Raw genomic sequence first — 23,282 nt, 5'->3', positions numbered from 1 at the left:
AATTCTCGACAGTCAAAACCACTTGGGCTCACTTTGTGAACACAGGCTCATAACTTTACCCTGTATTCATGCCTTTCTTTGTAGAGGGTTTCAGTGATTTGGGGCATATAAAAATGTGTTTTGGTTATTCAGTAGCAAATCTGCACTCTCCAGTGATTGGGGAAGCCAATGTGTATGTTACAGATGAAAAGTCTCAGACTAAGTATGTAAATGATTGAGAGCCTTCTTCTGGGACTCACTTTACAATGGCAGCCCTCTTTTCTAGCATTCTGAAATGTGGCACATTTTACTGGTCCAAAGGCACTCTGACATTTGTCATTAGATTTTGAAAGGACTGCCATGGGCAAGACTTTCCTATCCTTAATATATTTTTTTTGTATGTGGTTTTCCCTAATGGTTACATGAGCTATTGTCTCCAGAAACTTGTACTACTTCCAAGTGAATGTGACCTTTCTATAAACCCTCAGGAAAACCTGAATAAAAACATTTTAACTTTGCACCTTGCTGTTCTCTGTTTCCTTCTAAAATTACCCAAAAGCTGAGAACTTCCATTCAACACCCACTGTGTGCAATTCCTGTCCCAGACTAAGTCCAAGCAGAAGGGCAGACAGTGTGAGTGGGTTCTAGTGTCACTAACATTTGGATTCCTACAGAAAAATTTTAATTTCTGCTTGCTGCATACATACAAATCCTATTTTAGTGCAAGTCTATAAACCTTCATTCAGAATCTAATGATCAGTCTCTATCTTTTTAATTTATAAATATTCATGGAGTTCTTTATAGCACATGCTAGGCAAGGCACTATTCATAAATAGGAGTTGGCTCTGCACGCACACATAAGATCTGGTGAATAAATCTGTAAATTGCCCAGCTTATGTTCTTTGGGCATGGGGAACTATTTCATCTCTCCCTATCAATTCATCTCCCATCTCTTCAAGTATAACTTTGAGATAATGTTTCATGAGTCTATGGCCATTACAGAATTTTTAGTGCCATTCTTAAAACACCTTTGTCTATAAATATATCTATGCTATAAAAATATCTATACTTATAAATGTATCTATGCTATATAAACAGTAAGCAACTGATAATGGTTCCTGGTACATAACAAGCCTACAATGAATGTTCTCTATGTTGTCCTTAAAGCCTCCCTGTTGTAAGCTGTTTGTGGTGGTAACTAAAAGTATTGGTAATAGAAAATATGGACAGTGATGGTCCTAATGACCACTGAGAGTAAAGAGTAAAGAGGAAGAGTATGTGAAGAGAAACAGTATGAGGGTAACATGTTCTCCAGAAAGATGACCTTGGGGGTCCTTTATGTGAAATCCCAGTGGGAAGCATGGTAAATTCTATGAATGACTTGCCTATATTTTCTCAATTTAACAATACGTGAGTATTTATTTTTATTTACTTTAAAATTAACTTAATTAGTAATATTAGGTAGATGTATTACATATCATCTATGGTCTTTTTTACCTTTACAACAACCTTGCCAGGTAGGGTGAGCTTTTTCAGTTTCCATGCGAGGAAACCAAGACTCCGAGAGTTGTGCACGAGAAGGCATAGCTTTTATTTAGTGCAGGTGGCTCAGACCTTCTTGCTACTACACTGTGCTGACTGGTTGTAGCCAAAAATTAATTTTGACTCATAGTATTATCTTTTAGTAAACATTAGCACAAATTTGAGGATAACATTTTTAAGGTTCCAAATTCCATTTAAAGTTCCATATAAGTTTCAACTCACTGTCAACAACGGCTAGCTCGGAATAAAGGCTTAATAAGGGGTTTTTGTTGTTATTGTTGTTGCTAATTCACAGTGATAGTTGGAGATTCTCTATGTCCAGTGTGTTCATATATTTATACCCTGTATTTATGCCCTATATTTGGTATGCTAACCATGCTTAAGAATAAACATCATAGACAGCCTTTCTGTTTGTTTTTTAATATTGGCAGGAAGACTTTGGAGGAAGTGGGGGAGAAAAAAACTGGAGGTGATGCTAAAAAGAAATGATGAAGATTTTTCTTTCAGGGTCAAAAAATGTATGTAGAATATCTTATAAAGATTTTTTTTCCAAGGGGCTCAGTAATAAAGTCACTAGCAATGAGAAGAGCCTAAAATGGTCAACTTGTAGGAAGTCAAGCCTTTGCATCTAACCCTAGAGCAAATAAAGCCATAGAATCCAGTTTATAAGGTGGCACAAGAAGTCTTATTAGACCAGGTACAGGTACTTTCCTACCTTTTTATTATCTTTGAGAGAATTAAGGGTGGCAGTCTTGTTGAAAATATTCAAGAGAAATGGAGTTGAAGTTGCATCATTTTCTTATAATTAAACTTCTTTCATTCCCTTGTAAGAATGGTTGCAGCATTTTGGCATCTAGTACGGCCAATTTTCCAGATGCACTTGGCGAAGCCTTATGAAATATAGAGAAACTATCGAGTAACTCAGGTTCTTTGTGACAAGGGCTTCTCCCACCATACACGTGCAATGCCATGACTCTACATGTGCCTGTTAGGTCCCTAAGCATGTAGCCATTTCCTGCCTTCTCTCCATATGTTCATCTATGTTAGTGAGACACACTTAATATAGAAAATTCAACTCAATCCATATAATCCAATTAAACCAACATTAATTGGGCTATCATGGTTATATATCAATGCTTTTATAAAGGAAAAGATCAAATGCCAGAAATAATCCACATTAAGGTGGGAAAGTAAAGTTTACAACAAAATTGTAGATTTTGATCTTTAAGAAAGTACAGGCAGATTGCAAAGATGGTGACATACACTTGATGGGTTATTTTTCATTGGTTGTCATTAGCTTCCAAACTAAAATGGCAGCAATTTTAAGATGCTTTATTCCTAGAGCTCAGCAAGCAGCATGGTCATGCCTTCAAAACAAAGAGTGCATTTGTTCTGGCTCAAGGGTACTTAATTAGATAATAGGAATCGCAGGCAATGCTGTGACTAAATAGGGAAACTGAAAAATCTGTAGTATTGAATCTCACATGAAGCTCTCCAGGCAGAGAGATAATTTGAAATAAGTTGACTCCAATTTAGAATCAATCAACAAAAACACACTGAATGCCTATCACATGATTAGAGTAAATTGTCTGAATGGGATATTTCTAAGTGTGTCAGACCACTAACTTTATTTTTTTATTAAGTTTTTAATTTTAATTCCAATAGGCTGTTAACATACAGTGTTATATTAGTTTCAGGAATACAATATAGTGATTCAACAATTCTATACATTACTCAGTGCTCATCATGATAAGGGTACTCTTTAAAATCCATCACCTATTTCACCCATTCCCCCACTCACCTCTGCTCTGGTAACTATCTGTTTTTTTCTCTATAGTTAAGAGTCTGTATGGGTGCCTGGGTGGCTCAGTCAGTTCAACATCTAGCTCTTGACTTCATTTCAGGTCATGATCCCAGGGTCATGGGATTGTGTCCTGCCTCGGGCTCTATGCTGAGCATGGAGCCTGCTTGGGATTCTCTCTCTCCTTTTGCCCCTCCCCCACTCAAACACACACTCTCTCTCTCTCTAAAATAAAAAATAAAGTTTTTTTAAAAAAGAGTCTGTTTCCTGGTTTGTCTCTTTCTCTTTTTTTCTTTTTCCTTTGCTTATTTGTTTTGTTTCTTAAATTCCTCACATGAGTGAAGTCTATGGTATTTATCTTTCTCTGATTGGCTTATTTCACTTAGCATTATACTCTCTAGCTACACCCATGTCATTGCAAATGGCAAGATTTTATTCTTTTTATGGCTTAACAATATTCCATTATATATATAAATAAACAATGTTATATATTGTATATATACATATATAAATGAATATTAAATAGGTAAGTTGTATATTATATGTACATTATTATATATATAAGATGTATATTATATGTATATTAAGTGTAATGTATTGTCCAAGACCACAGTTACCAATTATTTCTACCAATTATCAAACCCCTGGACAATATGGTCATACTTGGACACATCCAAAGTATCCCAAAGTACCATGTACATATAAATACATACTGAGTCCTTCTCTCTATTTAAAGTGTAAGGACAGTAAGGAAAGAGTATGGAAACATCCAGTTTCCAAGTTATTACTCCAAGCTCAATTTTCATTTTATTTTTTTCCAAATTGTTGACTTAGACTTGTTTTTTGGTCACCTCATCTGCTGAAAAGATGTGTCATGTTGTAATTTGATTGAAATGGGGATATAAATATGCCTTTGATTTTGAGGTCATAAACATATCATATTTTAAAAATAAATTACTTTTAGCAGAGTGAAGTGTTGATTTAATGTACTTGTATTTCCTGCAATGACATAGTAAATTAAATCAACCATTCCTATGTCCATCAAATATAATAATCTAACAGAAGAATGCCAATTCTGATCATCATAGAACTTGACAATTCTCTTCAGTCAGGGGAACAGCGGTCAGAGTGAGGTGACTGACAGGGAGCACACAGATGGAGTAGAGCAGGAGAAAGGGAAGCAGAAAGAAGTGAAAAATTAAGACAAAGTTTGTGGTCTCCAAGGATTCCTAGGTATTCTAGCGTTAACAGTTTTAAGAAATGGCACCATGGATCCCCAGTTCACTAGAAAGAATGATGAATTGTGATTATTGTGACATCTTTTCCTCATTGATTCCAAACAAGGACAGTTTTATGTCTCTTTCCTGATTTTTGTGGCTTTCTTGGGTTAGTTAAGACTTCCAGTACTAAACTTGAGTAGAAATAGTGACAGCAGGCATGCAGGCATTCTTGTCTTTTCTTTGCCTTAATGATCATGCCTCTAAATTTTCACCACAAAATTTGATACTTCCCATTGTGTTTTTTATTTTTTTTATTTGTTTTTGTTTTGTTTTGTTTTGTTTTGCTGTTTTGGTAAAACAACAGAAGTTATTCTCAGTTTGGAAGTCATGTCAGGGCCGTGCTTCCTCTAAAGGCTTGAGGGATGATTCTGTTCCCTACGTCTTCCAGATCCTGGTGGTTCCAGGCAATCTGTGCCTTTTCTCAGCACTGTTCTAATCTCTGCCTCCTGGCCTCATTGCTTCCTCCTCTTTTCTCTGTCAGATCTCTCCTATTCAGCTCTTTAAAGGATACTCTTATCCTTATAATATCTTATAAATCATTGGATTTAGCACCCATTGACTAATCCATGATAATTTCTTTATCTCAAATCCTTAATTTGATTTTATCTGCAAAGACCTTGTCTCCAAATAAGGTAATATTCACTGGTTCCAAGAATTAGGCTATAGACTCATCTTTTGGGGGACAAAATTTTGTTTCAATTATTAAAGATTTTTCCTTTTGTCTTCAGTCTAGAGAAATTTAATGAGTGTAACCACAGGAGGCATTAGAGCAAAAGTGCCACAAACATCAGTTGCAGAGTCAGATGTTTTCTGGCTTTCTGTTTGTTTGCTGCCTGGCAAACAGCAATCATCACAAATATTTAACAAGTACCTACTATCTACCAGGTATAATTCCAAGTGCTTTGTCTTTCTTAACAACCTCCTGGGTAGGTCTTATTATCCCACTTTTCAGATGGGCAAATTCACTCACCACAACAGGTCAGTCAATATTAACTGTCAATATTAACTGGTGAAGCCAGGACTCACTCTTGTGTAGTTCAGCTCCACACACCTGAATTCCCCTTGTCAAGCTATTTTCAGATGGACCATCTAGCTGTGTGGCATTGGGCAAATAATTTAAATTCCTTGAATCTCAGGTACTTTATCTATAAAATGCAAATAATAATTTTGATCTCACAGAACTGTAAAAATTAAATGAAATAATATGAAGTTCTTGGTACCATGTCTAGAAACCAAGAGCGGTCATGATATCGTGATTAAACATGATAGTATAAATGCTTGGAGTTTTGGGGCACCTGGGTGGCTCAGTCGGTTAAGAGTCTGACTTCGGCTCAGGTCATGATCTCACGGTGTGTGAGTTCGAGCCCCACGTTGGGCTCTGTGCTGAAAGCTCAGAGCCTGGAGCCTGCTTCAGATGCTGTGTCTCCTTCTCTCTCTCTCTGCCCCTCCCCCACTTGTGCTCTGTCTCTCTCTGTCTCTCAAAAATAAATAAATGTAAAAAAATTTTTTTAAAAAGAAAAAAAGAAATGCTTGGATTTTTGTCAAACTATTCAAAATAGTTTTTCAGTATTTAAGTATATGTTACCGAGATACTTATTTGCATTTTCCCACACTATTCTCTTAAAAATTTGCATATTTTTCTATTGTGTTAAAATATACATAACGTAAAATTTATGATTTTAACCATTTTCAAGTGTACAGTTCAGTGGCATTAAGTGCTTTCACATTGTGATTCAACCCTGTTGGTTTTTAACAGGTATTCTTCATTCCTTCCTTCTGACTTTGGTATATTTTTTAAAAATCAAGAATTTATGTTTTATCAAGTGAATTTTCTCCATCTATTGAGAAGGCAAAACAATTCTTCTTTTATATTCTGTTAAATCAACATCTTTTTAATTATATTTTTAATTTAAATGACCTTGCATATTGTAGCTCAACATTTTCATGGGGGAAATTTATCCATCATACAAATGTGCTGAATTGCCAAAGAATTTTGATCAAAAGTGTAGATTAAAAGAAGCTCATTTTAACAACATATATCAAAGAAAAAAAAACTACAACTCCAAGTCAAAGTTTAATAAAAACTTAATAGATCCTTTTGTTTACTTTTTAAGAATCATTATTATCCCTCAATATGTTTTTCCACCCACTAAGCTCATAGTATTTCTAAAGAAGCTGAGAATTACCAGACGTTGGTTCTTCCATTTTGGTTGACATTTTGGATCTTCCTCAAACTGCTAATCCAAAAGTATGTACAAGACAATACTAAGTGATCTTGGTGGGGGAATGTTAGAACAGTTATTTTAGGACACTTAAAAGTAAAGCGAGATTTCGTTTAGTTAAATTTTCCTAAAAATGTACAACTATAATTTATTCTAAGGGAGAGAGCCATTCAAGCATGACCCTGACCTGACTATTACACTCTCAGCAGGAATAGAGAAAATCTAGTTGGAGGGTCTTAGCTGCCAACTGGGTGCCATGCAAAATAGACTCTCAATCATTAACAATTCATAGAAAATCTAAAATACTAATTGGAGCTTCCAAGAATATTTGAGGAAGAAAAAATAACCCTACTGGTGGATGCAGACGTGGGCCAAATTTGTCCTCCTTTCCTTAAGAAAGGTTAAACTGCTACAGAACTATTTGATTTGAAAACATAAAAATAATTTTGAGTAAGTGGATGTATGCGGCTGATTTTCAGTCAAATCATATTCCCTTGAAACACTATGGTTGAAATAGAAATGTTGACAGCCTATTTACCAGTTAGGCCCTGGTGAATGAAAGGAAAACATATGTAATCCAGTTTGCTAACATGATGAAGTTATCATCATTAAGCAGTTGGTAAAGAAACAAATCTATTAGGAGATTACACCTCCAGCCCTTTAATGAAACCCAATGGTCATATAAATGGGTATCACAGGGTTCTGCCATTGTGTACACTGAGAGAACCCAGCCAGAAAAGTCACTACTGCAATTCTGGCCAGATATTTTTAACAAGCAGATTTTTTTTTTAAATCCTTTCCTGGCAACTCTCTTAACTGGCTGTTTTACGAAGCCCTGATTCTGTGATATTTTCCCATTTAAATCAGATTTAGGGGGTGAGGTGATGTGTTTATTGTTGCCCTATTTCAAGCCAATACATATTTTAACTCTTTGCTGCCTTTAAAAAAAAATGTAGCTAATACCTGAGGGAGGCCTACACTAAAGGATAAGACCCCTCAAGAAAGGGGTAAGCATCCCTGAACCAATTTATGTGGATTCCAGATTTCCAGGTGGATCGATTGCATTCTGAAATCTGCTGCTTTTGAGGACATTGCAGCAGCCAAAACATATTCCTTCTCCTGTCGTGGCACAATCCAACCAAAAAAAGTTCTGAGGAAAATGGAGTGCAGTGATCCCTTAGTGACTAATGCCGCACTAAATCAAAGTATAGCCAAGATAAAGGACTACTTGCTTAAAAGTCAGATTGGTAGGGTACTAGAATTCTGTGTTTTGCGTTAATATCCTTTTGATATTTTCACTTTATAACATTAAGATAATTATAGAATTAAAAAAGAATAGCCAAATTATGGGAAGAGCCTAAATGTCCATCGACTGATGTATGGATAAAGAAGATATGGTAGAATATTACTCAGCCATCAAAACTGAAATCTTACTATATGCAACAACATGGATGGAGCTAAAGAGTATTGTACTAAGTGAAATAAGTCAGAGAAAAACAAATAACATATGGTTTCACTTATATGTGGAATTTAAGAAACAAAACAAATGATCATAGGGGAAAAAAGAGGCAAACCAAGAAACAGACTCTTAACTACAGAGAACAAATTGATGGTTGCCAGAGGGTAGGTGGGTGGGGGGGATGTGTTAAATGGGTGATGGGGATTAAGAAGTGCCCCTGTTGTGATGAGCACTGGGTATTGTGTGTGTTGAATCACTAAATTGTACACTTGAAATTAGTATTACACGGTCTGCTAATTAATTGGAATTTAAACAAAAACTAAAAAAAGAATGTAAGATTATATATATTAATGATAAGATGATATTAAATGAAACCATATTTATGTTATACCCACATTATTTTCACTTAATAATAAACACACTGTAAATTTTTTCCCATGTAGTCCATGTTACTTGAGTCTTTGTGGAATCAGATGATCCAATATTCTTAATAATGTAACTACTCCAGTGGGCAAACCTACATTTTAACATTGCTCTTAACCTGTATTAATCCATCACCTGTTGTTGGAGTCCAAGAGTTTTTTTTTTTCCCTTCATATTATTAATTCTGCAATGATAATTATAGTAAAATCTTTGGGCATATCCACAGATTTTGTTCTTGTACTACTCCTAATGGTATAATTATTGTGTTGAGGTGTACATACATATTTAAGGTTTTAAATATATAATGGGAAACTGTCTTCTGGAGGTGACTACTTGTTACATTTGCAACTTGGCTTTAATAACGTGACTGAGATGGTTAACTGTCCTCCAGAATATATGTGTCTCCTTGTTTTCTTCAGTGACAGAAACTCCTCTGCCAAGCTATCGCTTAGTGTTGGCTATTCAGGTAGGGACTATATTTCTCATCCTTCCTTGGAATTAGATGTGATCATCTGACTTAATTCTGGCAAATGACATGCACACCAAGTGACGTGTGCAATTTCTGGGCTATGTCCCTAAAAAGAAGCTACTTGCCCTCCACCTTCTCTTTCCGGTTCCCCAGGGCTGAACTAAGTCATGGGGAGTCAGCTCAGAGCAGGCAAAATTTTCGTGGAATGATGAGAGGGAAGTTTTCCACATCTCAGGGGCAGATCACAGAACAGAACTGCCCTCCATCTCAGACGTTTCTCTGAGGATGAAATACACTTTCTGTCTTGGTATAAATCACTATTAAATCAGCTGAACTAATACCCTAAATAATATTACTACCCTAGCAGATGGACGAACCTGCAGTGTTTGTAGGTTTGCAGGATAGAAGTGAGAAGAAAGAAAGTAATGACCGATCTCTGAAAGCTGCTATATTTCCTGAAACCACACATTTGTGCCATCCGCTTTGTAGCCGTTCTCCAGCAGGACGTGCTTCATGCCTGTGGTTATAAGTGACAGAGCAGGCTGAAATCCAGATCTTCACAAATGAAGACTCACAGAAAATCTGCCCTGTGCCCGAGTTTGGGGGAGATTGCTATTCTAGCTCCAGAGTTTCTCTCCTAAGATCTCAGTTATGAAGTCTTTGTTTGATAAAGTTTTTAGATCTCAGCTTGAATTCCTCTGGCTACATGTTATTTAATTTGTTTCACATTCCTACTCCTGGTATACATCAATGAGACCACTCATAAAATAAATGAAATAAGAAGAGAAAGGTCACTCACCATCCCGTTGTTCCCAAGGAGCCCTCCACTCTGATTTCAGTTTGTGTGTCAAAAAGACCACTGAAAGGATGTTCCTATATTGCGACTTCTTTTATAAAATACACTTGTCATAATGGGATACACGTAAAATATCCAGGCAATGTGAAATAGGAGAGATGAATTTAAAAAGAAAAATGGGATTTCAAAAATTCAGGGAAAGAAGGGATAAATATTAGGATTTTTACAAGTGACAGAGTGCAGATGCTGTACAAACAGATCCATACACACCAGCATTTAGTCTTTGTGAGAAGACAAACAGTGGGTTATTCGGAGCTAGAAGTGAATTACTATACGCGTTTTTGAAAGGCATATAAAGCAAGTAGTCTGGATTCAAGACAATTATTTGAAAGCATTTAAAATGAATCTGTTAGGGGGTGCCTGGGTGGCTCAGTCGGAGCGTCCGACTTCGGCTCAGGTCACGATCTCACGGTTCGTGAGTTCGAGCCCCGCGTCAGGCTCTGGGCTGATGGCTCAGAGCCTGGAGCCTGCTTCCGATTCTGTGTCTCCCTCTCTCTCTGCCCCTCCCCCATTCATGCGCTGTCTCTCTCTGTCTCAAAAACAAATAAACATTAAAAAAATTTTTTTTTTAAATAAAATGAATCTGTTAGAAACAGTAACTGTGAAGGAGAGGGAATCGTTTGTTGAAAATCTTGCACAATCAGTATTAGGGCTATTTTTTTAAAGAAGGAGAAATTCTAGTACTTACATGCAAATATGATAGACTGTTTGCAAAGATGGCTGCAACAATTTCTCTCATCTCTATTAAATGCCTTTTATTTCAATAGGACGTTGGCAATTCCTCTCATAAAGAGATGGAGTCTATTTCCACTCTCTTTGTTAGGCACTGGCTTTGTGACTTGCTTTGACTAACAGAGTGGTAGAGTAACATGGTATGACTTCCAAGTCCGGAACTCAAGAGGATGTCCAGCCTGTGTTCTTCCCTCTTAGAAACCAGATACTATACATGAAAGCCTGGGATAGCCTGCTGGCGATGCCATATGGAGAAAACTGAGATGCCCTGGCTGGCAGCCCCAGCCAGTTGCCAAGAATGTAACTGAAGCCCTCCAGGGCCAACCAGCTGAGCTTCCAGCTGACCACAACAGCATGAATGAGTCCAGCTGATGCCTTAAGAAGCAGAGATGAACCATGCCAGCTAAGCCCTGCCTACGTTGCCAATCCCCAGTACTATGAACAAATAAATGGCTATTTTAAACCAAGTTCTGGGGTGGCAAATCATTCAGAAATAAATAATAATACAGTCGCTAACTTTTAAATTTATTTTACAATTCCTCCTCTTATGCTTCTAGCCAAACAAATCAGTTGAGATAAGGGTATTAATTTACTTGGGAGGCCTGGGTGGCTCAGTCAGTTAAACGTCCAACTCTTGGTTTCAGCTCAGGTCGTGATCTCAATGTTTGTGGGCTTGAGCCTCATGTTGGGCTCCACAGATGGCAGTGTGGAGCCTGCTTGGGATTCTCTGTCTCCCTCATTCTCTGCCCCGCCCTGCTCGTACTGTCTCTGTCTGTCTCAAAATAAATTAAAAAACCTAAAAACAAGGAGTACTAATTTACTTGAATGAAGGTGTTTCACTGTTGCTTAGGGAAAAAGATCCTAGCTTCCTGGATAGTTTCACCACCAGTTAACTACACTGTCACTGCAGAGGCTCCCTCCTTCCTTATAACATAAATTGGAAGTTTTGATCTCAGTTTATGATGAGTGTTTACATGAGTGACACTGTATAAAAGACACATGTATTGGTCACAATGATATTTCTTAATAAATGGGAACATATGTGTACTAATGATGGAAAACTTACCCTGCAGATGAATGAAGGCTAATGTACTTATTTTTAAAAATGTAGTTGAGTCTATCTGAAGATAACTGAAGCTTGCTCTGATCTACTGACTGATTAAACTTTTTGTTTGATATGGCATTGTGATCCTTTGGATCTGAAATTGTTTTGGTCTGGCTTTGGGATGCATTGATATTTCCACAGGATGATTTATGATACTTACTAAGAGATTCATTGGTAATATCAAAGCTTAAATTAGAGTCAATTTGGCAGTTTTCCAATTTGATACTTGCTATACACAATGAAAAGCTCTTTAAGGGTAGAAAATTATTAAACAAAAATAGCATCTGATGGTTCACACTGTATTTGTAAGACAAGTGGGAACATTTTCTTTATAAAAGGTTATAAAATAACCCATCAGGCAACTCTGTTGATGGAAACAAAAGACTCAAAGCAATGTTCTTCAGCGTTGTGGCTCCTTAAAATAATATAGTAATATTTGCCGGTATACATTCCCATGTTCACCTCTCCATAGAACTATGAGAGGTAACAAGTCAGGTGATTTTGTGTGGGTGAAATGAAATAATGGTCATAACAATTAATTTTTAAAAACCTATTACTTCCTTTGTGTTTATATGTGTTCCATTGTTTGGAATGAAAGGAAAAATGTGAAGAAATGCTCATCACTTTCTGAACTAATTGTGTTTAAGTATAGGTATTTGCAAAGTATCTGTACTTCCTGTTTCCCATTTAGTCTCAAAATATTCAAGCTAGATTCTATTTTAATCATGCTTTAAGTCATTCATCAAAAATAACTTGATGAGCTAAATGACTAGTCAGTTAGTTTGAAATTTATATTAAATTTCTATGTGTTTTATTCTCTCTAGTTTTCTAAATTTTTATTTGGGAATAATTTTAGCCTAACAGCATAATTGCAAAAATACTAAAAATTCTTCTTTCTTGTAGACTTTCCCTAGACTTCCTATATTATTAATATTTTACCCACTTTCTTATCCATCTCTATTTAAATATAGTAGGGGGATAGAGAATATTTTACTGAGTTAGTTCAAAGTAGTTGCATAATATGATCCCTTTCCCCATAAATACTTCAATGCATGTTTTCTATAAGTAGGGCAATCTCTTTCATAATCACAATAGTTATTTAAATTATGGAATTGATGTCTTTTGGTATACTCTTAGTTTTTGTTTTTTGTTTTCCAAATAGTATATCTATTCTTTTAGGAGTATTTGTCTGTTGCTCATTCTAAATTCAGACTTCACACAGACCTTAGAGTTCATCAAGGCATAAACTAGTCCATTTGAAACAATTATTTTAGCTTATTAAAGATTAATTTACATCTTCTTCAAAAATTAAATAATAAAAATAAATTAATTACTTTAGTTAAAAAGTAAATTCATTATATTGGCACAAATTTATTGAAGGCCTGCTATGTTTGAGGCACCTTGTAACCTTGTATTTTATATATCTTATTTATACAGAATAATACATAATACTTAACAAGTGTAAGCACTGTGTTCAGCACACTACAAGAATTATCAGATATAATAATCAAATGGCAAACACTTATGAACCATTTCCTATGTTTCAGGTACAAGAGTTTGTGCTTTACAATGTAACTCTCATTTAATCCTTGCAACATTATGATGTGGATGCTATTATTATTCCTATTTTACAGATGAGGAACCTCAGACCACAAAGAAATTAAGCCCTTAAAGACAATTATTATATCTATCTGAAGGACGGGAAACCTTAAACTTAAATAAAACTTAAATAAAAATTTGGGCTCCGTGCTGAGCGTGGAGCCTGCTAGGGATTCTCTCTCTCTCTCTCTCTCTCTCTCTCTCTCTCTCTCCCTCTGTCTCTCTCTCTCTCTCTGTCTCTCTCTCACTCTCTCTCTCAAAAATCAATACATAAACTTAAAAAAAAACACATTTACATGTATTAATTTCCTCAGGCTGTTTGACAATTACCATGAGCTGGGTTACTTTAAGTAGTGAATATATTCTCTCGCAATAAATCGAGGTGTCTGTAGGCCCATGCTGCTTCTGAAAGCTTTAGGGGAGAATCTGCTTCATGCCTTCCTCTTAGCTTTTGGTGTTGCTGGCTGACCTTGGTATTTTGTGGCTTGTAAGGGCATCACTCCCATCCTTGTCTCTGCCATCACACGATATTCTTTTTTTGTATGTCTGTCTGTGTCTTTTTTTAGGACTACAGTCATACCGGATTGGGGACCACCCTAATGACCTCGTCTTAACTTAATTACATTTGCAAAGACCTGATTTCCAAATAAGGTCACATTCAGAGATGTCAGAGGTTAGAACACCAACATACCTTTTTAGAGGACACATTTCAAGCCACAGCATTACTCATGGCCATTCAGCTCATTAATGGGACTATAAGGGTTTGACGACAGGTGTGTCTGACCCCAAAGCCCATGTTTCTAACCATCCTGTTCCATGCAGCGGACAAGATCTTAGTCAACTTCAATTCTATCAGTTAGTTAAAGTATTAATGACCATGGAAGTCATCAAAACAAATGAATCTAAAGTTTTAAAAATAATAAATACATAATATAGATATTAACTGAAAAATACACACAGATAACTTTTAATAAGGGGAATATTTGATTTTTGTTCTTTTGAACCATAAATATGATATTTATTTTTTTAAGTGAAATAGACTTTTATACACAACAGCTCATTTGTTTATGCTGCTACCAAAACATTCATTCTTAAAGAAAATTTCTATCAAAAATACTTCAATTGTTTCTGCTCATTAAAATCACTTTATGTTCTTTAGTTAGTAAGAGAGTTTGCTTTTATTTATATAAGGATTTGTACTTTCATTTAAATTGTGTTAAAACCTATATTTTTACTAATTTTAATATTTTCTTATATCTGTTTTATATTTATATAGATGTAAATTTTTTTGACTGTATCTTTCCACACATTGAATGACTAGTCATTTTACCATATAGCAGAACATTAAATAATTATTTTGTACTTGTGTATCTAACTGTACTCACCTGGTAATTATATCTAATAATTTTAAGCACAATTTATATTGTTCTAAAAAACCAAGTGATTAAATGTTATTTACTTATTCAGTTTCTCTAATTTGAGGCATTGAGTTTATTTTCATATGTCTGTTAGAAATGCCTGCAGTATGCTGGAAAGCCTTAATTTTAACTAAATAGTTCAAACTACAGCATGAACCTTATTTCAGCTTAGTCGCATACAGTACAGGCGTCCATGTATGCATTACCTTTGCCTTGAAAGAGCATCCTAATTGGTTCCAGTATGTTTTCTTCCAGTGTAATGTATTCTGCATTCCAACAACAAAATAATCCTGGTAAAGCTCAAATGTGGTCAAGTTACTCACTTTCTCAGCGTCATTCTGTGGTTTGCCATTGCCTATAGAAATACTGTTAGCGAATTGCTTTGAAGAACAACAACAAAAAAAAATAACAAACCAAACAAAACCATAGCAAAATGGTATTTAGTAGCAAGAAGCTGACCAAAGGAATGTTTTGAGTAATACAGAAACAGGGTAAAATGACTTAAGCACCATGAATCAGAGTCACTAGTTCACATGTGAATATTTAATCATTTATTTTACTAATTTTATCTTTATTTTGTTAGAATTTTTGCATCTATTTTAACACATGAGATTGTTCTGTAATTGTCTCTTCTTGCTGTGGGACAATTTTCCTTTTTAAGTTTATATTTGCTTAGATGGATAGATAGATAGATAGATAGATAGATAATAGATAAATGATAGGTAGATAAAGATAAAAAATATATTTTGTCTATTTTATTACCTTGCTTAGTCTTGCTAGACATTTATCAATTTCATTAGTTCTTCCAAAGAACCAACTTTTAATTTTTTTTTGTTTGGTTCTTTTTCCTATTATGCTTAAACTATCCTCTGGATTTTTTATTTCAGCCTTCATGATACTGTTGGCAATAATCTTAGTTCCTCCTTTAAAACCAAAATTTAAGTATCATCATTATTAGGTTTTACAGACACACATTTCATGCCCGTCACTCTTATCTGTGTGACCTTTGGGCAACTTAAACTTTCTGGGCCTAGAACTCCTCACCTTGAGACAGGTAATTCTAGTACCTATTTCATAGAGTGTCTGTGATAATTAAAATAATAAAGTGCTTAGCACAATGCTGACACTCATTGATGAAGGCCTGTCATGGGTGATGGTGATGGTGACGATGATGATGATGGGTTTGAAGACGATGATCATGTTAATGACATGATGTGCCTATTTAAGTCAGGCACAAAATATTGGCTATTTTTCTTGCTGAATTGTCTGGATTAATAATTCAATGGTCCGTTCTATATGATTTCCATGAATGTTTATGTATAAAAGCTTATGAGCAAAATAAGACGTATCTACAGATAAATATTTTGTGTAGTTTAAATGTTCTACATGATGACCTATTTTAGGCAATTAATTCTTCACATGTATTTCCAAATAAATTTTAATGTCATAGTTTCTGTACTTATAGTTTATCTTGGGATTAATGAGGTAATGTCTAAAAAGAACTGTGAACTCTTTGGAGAACATACAAGGTCAGAGTCCAAATTGTGTCAGGACTTATGATTGTGTTTATAAACTAGAAAGATACCTTTTCTGCCTCATAGGATGTGGGTTGTCAAGTACCCACTACCATATTTGAAGAGCTCTCACTATAAGGAAAGAGAAATCAGCAAAGACACATAGACTGATGGTAAGAAGGAAAAATGGGACCTATTAAGAAAGAGTGGAAGCAGAAAATGCCAAAGTGAAGCATATTTGAAGAAACAACAATGCGGGGCGCCTGGGTGGCTCAGTCGGTTGAGCTTCTGACTTCGGCTCAGGTCACGATCTCACCATCTGTGAGTTCGAGCCCCACATGAGGCTCTGTGCTGACAGCTCAGAGCCTGGAGCCTGCTTCGGATTCTGTGTCTCCCTCTCTCTCTAAACCTCCCCCGCTCATGCTCTGTCTCTCTCTGTCTCAAAAATAAAATAAAACATTAAAAAAAAAAGAAACAACAATGCAATAGGGTCATCTTAATCAGTAGCTGCCTCTGACATAGTGTTCATCGCTCTCTTCTTGAAATGCTTTCCTTACTTTGCTTCCAATATAAAACATTTGACTGGTTGTCTTCCTCTCATCTCTGGCTATGCTATCATGGCTCTATTGCTGGCCCCTGCTCATCTCCCTGGCCTCTAAATAGGAGAGTGTTCCAGCATTCAGTCATTGACCGTTTCTTCTACCTACACATCCTCCCCTAAGGATTTCATATAGACTTATGGCTTTAAATATCAACTATATGGTAATGATTCCCAAATGTATTTTTCTGGCTTGGATCTCTCTTCTGAAATGGAAACTTGTATATCAACTGACTATATCACATCCCTACTTGGATGGCTAAGATGATCTCAAATTTAAAATGTCCAAAACTGAGCTTTGGATAGCTTCAACCCCACATGGTGCTGGTCCTTCTTAAATATCCTTTTATAGTTTTTGACATTTCGGTACATGGTCAATCCATTGTTTTCCCCTTTTGCTCAGGCCCTAAACCTTTTAGTCTTTTCTAGTTCCTCTGTTTTCCATCACACTCCATATCCAGTCTACCAACGTGTGCCGTCAACTCTGTCTTCACGATATATCTAGAATCTGAGTACTTCTTAACATCACCAGTTCTATCTCTGAATTGTAATAATAGTTTCCTAACTAGATTCCATGATTCTACCCTTGCCTTTTCTGTAAGCCCTCAAATAGTGGTGTGGTTGACAGAATCCAGCTTTCATTGGCATTTCTAGCTACATATCATTTGGTATCTTATAATGTGTCTCTAGCAGGACAGTATCACACCAGAACTGCTATTTGGAAAATGTTTAATTCTCCTCTGCAGATGGCATAACCTTGCTCCAGAACCCCAGAGCACTGTGTTGTAATTTTCCCATTGGTATTTACATAAAACCTACATAGCATCTTTTCTTATTACATATAGACCTAAGACCACAGGGTCTTGCAGATTAAATGGCCCAAACATTAGTGCCACTTACACCAAAATCTCGAAATCTTGACCTGCTACAGAGCCTTTTCCTATTTGTTACTCAAACTTTGCAGCTTTTCATGTCACTCTGTATAATAATAGCCAGAGCAGTCCTCCAGGTGTGGTCCACCAATCATGACAGCTCCTTCTTTATGGTAGGAGGTGTGAGATGCATCAATTATCCTTTTCTTTGGAAGGTATGTTTTAGAGTGCCACAAACCACTGGATTCCTGAAAATTTTATTAATGTAATAACATCTTAATATCTCACCCTCTGAAGTTCATGAGTCTTTCTACGGCCTCCAACATATCTGACATTTGTTGTTTATCTGGCGTTATTAGTATGACGCCACCAGTATAGTGGACCAATGGGATATTCTGCTGGATAAAGAACCAACATCCAACATCCACAGAATCCAGTTCTATATGTTTCCTCCTGAATTCTGCTATCACATATTTTCTAGGCCCTACAGTTCTTTCACAATATTGCTCCTTGCCTCCCATAAAAAGCCCAGCACATCTCTGGACTTGTTCTGTAGTGATTTAATCTACTTGTTGGTTTACTGGTCAGGGAGGAAAGTGGGGAAAGTTTCTGAGAAGCCAAGAGTTGTCTTGTGAGGGCAGCAGCAAAGGTCTTTGAGAAAGGTGAAGCACTGACCTTAAGAAGAAAGAGTGATTCACTGCAGCAGGCTTAGAATATTTAGCAGATTTGGGGGAACCAAGATTAAAAAAATTTTTTTGACATTTATTTATTATTGAGGAAGAGAGACAGAGCATGAACATGGGAGGGACAGGGAGAGGAAGAGACACAGAATCTAAAGCAGGCTCCAGGCTCTGAGCTGTCAGCACAGTGCCCAACGCGGGGCTTGAAATCACAAACCACGAGATCATGACCTGAGCCGAAGTTGGTTGCTTCACTGACTGAGCCACCCCAGCACCCCATGGGGGAACCAAGATTTTTAAGTGCATTAATCCCAGATGTTCTCATCATATGTTATAGTTGCATGGCCACCTTGTACTGTAAATTCACCCTCCACCAGTGATAAGGTCCTTATTCTCAGAACAGCTCTAATATCTAACTCTAGCCTCTTCCTTTTCAGATCTCTCCAGAAACAAACTTTGAGATGCAGAAGAGCCTGGTTGGACTTTTACTATTAAGTATTTTAAAGATCAATACCTCTGTGATGAAGACAAAAAAAGGAGGTTTGGCAAATTGTAAATGTGGGTTACAGAATAGTCAGAGTATGACTTGAGTTCACTTCACAAGGAACTCCAAAGCTGAAATGTCATTTTAGAATTGCCATAATTTGAGACAAGAAAGTTAAGTATTTGTACCCCCAATTCAATCAGGCACTGGATATAGGCTGCTTAGGTGAGGAGGCAACATGATCTTGGAAAAAGCATATTTCTTTATTAAAGGCAAGCTTCAAAGAAGTTTTGAACTGGAGAGGTGTGGGAAATATCCATAACCAATCCCAAATTTGGAATCAATATTGTACTGATTTCTCCTTACCAAACATAATTTTTGATTAATCTGGAACTTTTACTGGGTCAAGTGAATCTCTATCTGGGTATCAACTATCATCAATGCAAATAAAAGTCATAGACTTGGAGGAACCTAAGAAATACCTAGTAAAATTCTTAAGTAGAACTTTGAACCCTAATGATAACATTCTCAACACATCTCTGTACACTTGCATTGTTGGAATACTGGCTTCCAGTTTCAGTAGTTCTGACCACTTTGAAAACTTTCCTTTTTTGTTAAGGAGTCTTTTCCTCCATGTCACTTTTACCTTCTCTTCTACTTCTTTTTTTTTTTTTTACTAAAAAAATTGTATTAATGTTTATTTATTTTCAAGAGAGAGAGACAGAGCATAAGCAGGGGAGGAGCAGAGAGAGAGGGAGATGCAGAATCCAAAGCAGTTTCCAAGCTGGAGCTGTCAGCACAGAGCCCAACGTGGGGCTTGAACTCACAAACTGTGAGATCATGACCTGAGCCAAAGTCGGATGCTTAACCAACACTGTCACCCAGGCACTCCCTCTTCTATTTCTGACATGAAAAATCATAAATCAAATTCTAATGAAAGTGCTCCAGACACATAAAGATAACTATTATATTGTGCCCATGCTCTCCCATTCACTGACTCCAAAACTGTTCATGTGGCCTAATTTTCGCCATCATGGTCTGGTTACTATCTTGTGACTTTACTCCAACTTGTCAATTTTTCCAAATGTTACTTTTAGAACTTAATACAGTGCTCCAAGACACTCACACAGAACATAGGACTTCCCATTTTTCAAGACACTGTACTTCTATTAAGACAGTTTCATATTTTATCAGCTCTTTTGGCTGCTACAAGGGACATTTTACTCAGTGCTTGGAAACTGCTATATAGTTGCTATAATTAAAATATGAAAAGCAATGCTTTATTTTATTAATTGATATGAACTTTCTTATTATTTTTTTTCCTTTTTCTCATCTTCCAGAAAATTATGAGAGTGAGATATCACTCTACACCATTTGTAAGAGAGAAATAAGTGCAAATAGAAATGAAAAAAAAAAAAAAAAACTAAAGAGAAGTAAAGACAAAGAGGTGAGAACACGGCCCTGGGTGATGAAGGAAATAATTTATGAAGAGCCCAGTTACTATACTGGGTTAAGAACTTTGTATTTTTTTTAATTAATTTTCCGGGGAAGGAATATTATCGAAGATCACAGGAGAGCAAATGAATAAAGAAAGTCCAGAAGCAAAAGATGTTAGTTATCTTACAAACATGGTTTTGGACCTAATAAGGTTATATAATTATGATTGAAAATTTCACAATTTTTAAAACTCTGTATTGTAAGATTTTATGCATCATACCATGAACAAAATACATTTTTTTTCTTTTAAAAGAGCCAACAATACTTTCCCGCCTTCTTACCCTTTATTTCTGCAAAGAACTCCATATTATGTGTGCTGGAAGCCCAAAGGTTGCAAGACAACTCCATATAACATCTTACTGAGTTGCCATAAATTTATAGGGATTCTGAACCTGTTGTTCTTGAAACAAAAGAACGGTTCAATGACTTACAGTTTATCACCTGACTTAATAGACGACTTCATTATCTCTCTTCCTCTAACATATTTTCCCACTATTGCAACAAATATCCCAATGTCAAAGAGGAATGCAGAGACAGCCAAGTTTTGCATTGTAAAAAAGTTATGATCTACAAATGAATGGCAAATCTTACAGGGTCTGGAAAGCCAGAACACTTTAACAGATGCCAGCAGAAGTTAATAATGTTAGCTTTCCCTAGGACTAGAAGAATCTGTGTGAGAGTAATTTAGGATTATGGACTGTGGGACTTACATGATTTATAAGAACATTTTACTAGCAAATGCTGAGAAGAGGAAGAAAGGCATGCTTTGATAGGGAGAAAAATCCTGAGTTAAGACCTTGTTGGCAGCAGCATCACCATGAAACTGCTATTTTCCTTTTATTGTTATTTAATGCTCAATTATTTAAAATACTTAAATGAGAGTTCATGTGCTGGCACAATATACCAGTGAGACATTAATTGTATGTTTTTAAATGGCTAAAATTGGAATTTATATTTTAAGCATATGGCTATATTTATGAAGTTCCCTTGTAATCACTGTAATGCTAACTCTCTCAATTGATTTTCATCTGTCAATGACAAATCATTTTACAGACCACAGTTAAATCCCACAATAGCACTGACTGGTAGGTAATAACAACTGAGCTTTGATTTATTTTGTTCTTTTGTGTTCTACAAACGTATATTAGTCAATTTGCTGAGGTCTCAAGCAGTTGACAGAATGGCAACTTTCCATACAGTTAGAGGAACCAAGGCTACTTCTAAAATATTTCTTATAGGATGTAAGTGATCAAATACAGTATACCTATAATAGTAAGATCTAAGTTCTAGTTTCATTCTACCATCAATTAGGGAGTGATAGGCTACCATTTTTAATTATTCCAGCCTCAGTTTTCCAAACATGTGGAGTGGAGTAGGCGCTCTCAAGAGCCTCTTTTTTAAGATGTCAGAGTTCTAATCTGTTATATATATTCATATATATAATAAGAAAATTAGATTCAGGAGAAGATTTGGCACTAGACACAAGAAATTGCAATTTAATGCTAATAGAACCCAAATATGAGTTAATACGAAGAGAAGCATCTTACTCACATTCTAGAACAAAGCAACTGATTTCACTGATGATCATATTAGAAAATAGAGGCCAGGTCTGCCCTTCCACTGGAAACAACAAAACAAGTAAAATATATGAAACAATATGGATATGAAACGATAATGTTCAAGATATTAGACACAAACAAATGAAACCCAATGATATCTGTGATATGGAAAACAAATTACTTCCCTAGCTAACTCCCTGGGGAAAGGTTCCAGGCCACAGTACAGGGGAAAAAAATCCAGGCAAAGTCTATTAGTTTCCTTTAGTTGAGGTGATGAAACTAGAAGTCTGTGAAGACCAAGGCAGTTATAACTTTTAGGCACCAAAAACATAATCCATAAAAGAAATAATTGATAAGCTGGACTTAATTAAAATGAAAAACTACTGCTCTGAGAAAAACAAGGTCAAGAGAATGAGAAGATGCCACAGACTGGGAGAAAATATTGGCAAGAAACACATCTGATAAAAGACTGTTGTTAATCCAAACACATAAAGAACTCGTGAAACTCTAAGAAAATAAACAACCTGATAAAAGAATGGGATAAAGATCCTAAGAAATACCTCACAAAATAAGCTTTATACATAGAAAATAAACACATAAATAGATGCACTACATCTTATGTCATCAGGGAAATGCAAATCAGAAAAACAATGAGATACTACAACATACTTACTGCAATGGTCAAAATCTAGAACTTTGATAACCCCAAATGTTGGTGAGGATGTGGGGTAACAGAAACACTCATCCACTGCTGGTAAGAATGCAAAATGGTACAACCACTTTGGAAGGTAGTTTGGTAGTTTCTTACAAAACTAAACATGCTCTTGCCATATGATCAAATAATCCACTCCTTTCTAGTTACAAAATGAGTTGAAAAATTGTGTTCACACAAAAGCCTGCATATCAATGCCTACAGCAGCTTTATTCATAATTGCCCAAACTTGAAGCAACCAAGATGTCCTTCAGTAGGTGAAATTATAAATATACTATGGTGCATGCAGACAATGAAATATTATTCAATGCTAAAAATAAATGAGTTGTCAAGCCTTGAAAAGACATGGAGGAATCTTAAATGCATATTGCTAAATGAAAGAAGTCAATCTGAGAAGGCTACATGCTGATGATTCCAACAATATAACATTCTGAATAAGACAAAACTATGGAAACAATAAAAAATCAGTGGTTGACAGGGG

General features: G+C 35.9%; 1 pseudogene; it reads right to left on the bottom strand.

Annotated features, from left to right (window-relative positions):
* Positions 1 to 16,085, bottom strand: part of LOC102961758 — a 183,555-nt pseudogene extending 167,470 nt beyond the window's left edge.
* Between the last annotated feature and the right edge of the window lie 7,197 nt (positions 16,086 to 23,282).

This window comes from Panthera tigris, chromosome C2 (assembly GCF_018350195.1).
Source record: "Panthera tigris isolate Pti1 chromosome C2, P.tigris_Pti1_mat1.1, whole genome shotgun sequence".
NCBI lineage: Eukaryota > Metazoa > Chordata > Mammalia > Carnivora > Felidae > Panthera > Panthera tigris.
Note: the sequence above shows the minus strand (reverse complement) of the source record. Positions and strands in the feature narration are given on the sequence as shown.